The sequence below is a fragment of the Dreissena polymorpha genome, chromosome 13 (genome assembly GCF_020536995.1).
Source record: "Dreissena polymorpha isolate Duluth1 chromosome 13, UMN_Dpol_1.0, whole genome shotgun sequence".
NCBI classification, from domain to species: domain Eukaryota; kingdom Metazoa; phylum Mollusca; class Bivalvia; order Myida; family Dreissenidae; genus Dreissena; species Dreissena polymorpha.
Window position 1 is genome coordinate 41,314,881 of NC_068367.1, and position 4,092 is coordinate 41,318,972.

Here is a 4,092-nt window from a genome sequence, read left to right on the forward strand (position 1 = left end):
CTTCACAAGCACGGCACTCTCGCTCACACACGCCCTCTTGCGGACCTGGAATCCCTTGCCACACTTGGCGCTGCACTCGCCCCACTGACCCCACGCGCTCCAGTCTATTGGCGAAATTCGTATATTGTTTTAAAGATACCTTTCATGTAGCAATAATAAAAACAAAAGCGTCACGGGTTTAGATATTTTAAGTCGTATAGCTACTATTCGTGTAATTTACTCTTGCAATGCAATTTCATTTGAGTCAACCTTTAAATTACAAATCAAATCGAGAGAGGTTTTTAAAATACTTTTTTCAAACCAACAGAGTTATACAGATTCGCTTAACTTATAGAGAATATATGGTTGGTGACTTTTGATATCATGTGATATAAGACGAGTCTGATATGGCGTAGGAAAAGGCGAGGCTTGCCGAGCCTTTTCACACGCCATATCGGACGAGTCTTATATCACATGATATCAAAAGTCACCAACCATATATTCTATTTATTATGCCACATTTTAAAGTAAATAAGAAAATATTCACAAAACAAACAACCGCTAAATTCATTGATGTAGATACGGTAATAAATATGCAAATTAGTAGCAACCTGATTACATCCGCTAGCGTCTATGCATATATATTTACACATAAAAAATAGTTCGAAAGTAAGCAACAAACAATCAAATTTAAACGCACATAATACAAAAATTGAAGCGAGAAATCGAAACATAAAAGAACAATTTCTGTACTAAAAACACAATACCAATATTTTTTACAATAACACATTCGACATATACTTCCAAGATGTACACACCAACCACTATTTTCAAAGCGAATGTGTAGAGTGAAAAGTTCAAACAATAAATACAATAATCAAATGGAACGGGATTTTAACGTAGTGCGCAATTTGGAAGTGATAAGAGTGATTTATTTTTCATCTTGTCCATCTCCGTAATATACGTTTAGTTGTGAGATGTTAACAGTTTTCCCAAAAAAACAAGCCTTCACGTGCGAAGTCAAAGTGGGTGGGGAACTCGACTACTTGTGTATTTCGAGTCGCTGGAACTTCATAATGAAGCTGCTTTTGTGCAATATTCAGCGACGTTACCAGCTGTGTGTTAGACGAAACGAAAATGCTTTGGTTTTGCATCGTGTTTTGAGACTGTCAGGGTGATATGATGGATTAATTGGTGTTTGACTGACAATAAATGAACATGTTTGTGTTTGGAGATTGCTGAGGTTAATATCTTCACAATTGGGAAATCCCAACATAAGTTGACTGCCAGTTTGACCACTGATCTGCATAATATCAGTGGGAGAGCATGCTGAATCCCGCAGCTTCTTCACCATATGTTTCCTGGCTGAGTGGTTGGTAAGTTTCATTGAATTTGTTATGTATACATGCTTAAACACACATGTGTCATTATTTGTGCCATTTTTTTACACCCATTCTCATGCTGATGAACCAATGATCAGTGCCAGTTGTTCTACTGTCGCGAACTGTTTATTCAAAATTGTGGAAAAATGAGTTGCGAACTGTTCGAAATTGTGAAAAAATGAGACATGCACTGTACCAATATTTGAAAAAATGAGTCGCGCACTGTTCAAAATTGTGGGAAACATTAGTTGCCCACTGTTCATTCTGTTTTCAAAATTGTGGAAAAATGAGTCCCACACTTTTCATAAATTAAATTTTGAAAAAATGAGTCACGCGCTGTACAAAATTTGTAAAATGAGTTGCTCACTGTTCAAATTTTTGCAAAAAAATAAGTCATGCACTGACAGTCTGTTCATTAAAAAATTGTGGAAAAATGAGTTGCGCACTGCTCAAAATTGTGAAAAAATCATGTCACGCGCTGTACAAAATTTGGAACAATCATTTGCGCACTGTTCAAAAATGGGGGACAATTTTGTGGGGCACTGTTCATTCAAAATTACAAAAAATAAGTCACAAACTCTTCAAATTGTGAAAACACATAAGTTGCGCACTGTTCAAAATTTGTTAAAATGAGTCGCGCACTGTTCAAAATTTGGAAAAAAATGAGTCGCGCACTGTTAATTCAACATGGTGGAAAAATGAGTCATGCACTGTACACAATTTTAAAAAATGAGTTGCACACTGTTCAAAATTGTGAACAAATTGAGTCACGCACTGTTCATAAAAAAATCACTGTTGAAAACTGTGAACAAATGAGTTGCGCGCTGTGCAACTTTTTTGAAAACATGTGTCGAAAACTGTTCAAAATTGTGTCGGCCACAGATCAACATTGTGAAAAAATGAGTTGCAAACTTTTCTTAATTTGTGAAAATTTGAGTCACGAACTTCTTTAAATTGTAAAAATTTGACTCGCAAATTTCTCAAATTAGGAAAACAAACACCTATTCCCTTAATAAGCAAAAAAAGCCCCGAGTCCATAATAAAAATATTTTAAGTTAGAAGAAATTCTAAATTATTTTTATATAAAGTGGAGTTTATACATTTTCATTTTGTATTAATAATATTGTGTCTATTAAAGTTGTAATTTGTTCAAGTTGTGCCATAAAAATGTTATTAAAACACTCTATTTTGAAATGTTATCTCCTGTTGGATTTGTTTTCTTTTATTATAATATGAAATGTTTTTCTTTTAATGGCAGAAAGTTGCGACAACACATTCCATGGGTGATGATATCTACCAAAATTCTTGGCGGCACAGTTCTACCCTCGTCAGTTGCACTTGTCCGAGTCTTTCTCTGCCTCTCAACCAACTCGAGATATTCCCCCCCCCCAACTGCATGCCGGCACAGCTTCACATCAACCCATCTAATTAATTTGTCGGAAAGGTAATACTTTTTGTCGACAAATTTATTTTTGAGAGTATTTATGTAATTGTTTTATCTGAACATGTTATAAATCTATATGTCACTATATTTATAAAGTTTAAATTTTAATACAAATTATATATCTGGATTTTTATTTTTTTACCCTTTGCATGCTGGGAAATTTGTCGTCTGCTAAAATGTCGTCTGCTGAATTTGTAAAATAAGCATTTTCTTCATTTTTTTTAAAGATTACTATCAGAATAGCAAACAAAATGTGGCGTCTCATCTGGATCCAAACTGTTTGCAAAGGCTTTCAAAATTCGGTTCCAGCACTGAAAGGGTTATAGCAGTTATGCAATGAATGTTTGATGATGTTTTTTTTTCTTAAGGATTCTTTATTTTATTTTCAGGTTGACTACACAAATTTCCTGTTTGGTTGTGGAGATAGAATCATTTTTGTGTGAAAGTTTGATTTCAGACATTTAAAAATTGAAATTGTCATGTATTATTAGGCATGTCAGGCATCAGCAAAGCATCTCAATCAAGTATTAATTATTTTACTTTGTCAATGTCAATTCATTGTGTATGCTATTCATCTGTTTGCCTTGCATTTTATAAGAATGACACAAACAAGGAAAGCATTTGTTATTTGTAAAGTATTAGTTAATTTTTTTTATATATTATCTTAGACGAGATGTTTAGTGAATATTTGTCATAAATTCTTCTTTAACTTGATCAAATCTGTCATATTTTATTTAAAACGTGTTAAGTATATTTGTGTTACGTTTTAAATGTTTATCATTACTGTTTTACATTGTGTTCATCTGCAGCCAGTGAATGGTAGCGGCGCACATTTGTATTTGTTTAATTTTTTTCCATTGATTAATGCTCATTTAATTTATATTTCCCTATATATATATATATATATATATATATATATATATATATATATATATATATATATATATATACTTAATAAGGTGTTAGTTTTGTTTAAAAAACAACTTCTTGTTTATTCATGTTCTAACTTCTGAATAAAATATGAATCGCTGTTTGTTTCCATTTAAATTAAAGAAGCGACATACCACGCCTACAAAAAAGTAGTTCTCAGAATGGGCGGGGCTAAAACATGGAACGCTAAAAAAATTCATTGAGTAAACCAAATATGGGCGGAGTTTTAAAACGGATATTGATGGGCGGAGCTTAAAACTGTTATCGGATGGGTATCCGATAACACTTTAAAATATCATGTCAGCGTCTCCAACGTAAAAGCGCTGTCGTGACATAATAAAAATAAATATCGTTAAA

General features: G+C 33.1%; 1 long non-coding RNA gene across 1 annotated transcript; it reads left to right on the forward strand.

Moving 5' to 3' along the window:
- The first annotated feature begins 335 nt into the window (after nt 1-335).
- Nucleotides 336-3,419, forward strand: LOC127855882 (uncharacterized). The gene is made up of 3 exons (XR_008037783.1): nt 336-1,355; nt 2,620-2,805; nt 3,195-3,419. It is a non-coding gene; the product is annotated as an uncharacterized LOC127855882 (long non-coding RNA).
- The last annotated feature ends 673 nt before the right edge of the window (nt 3,420-4,092 follow it).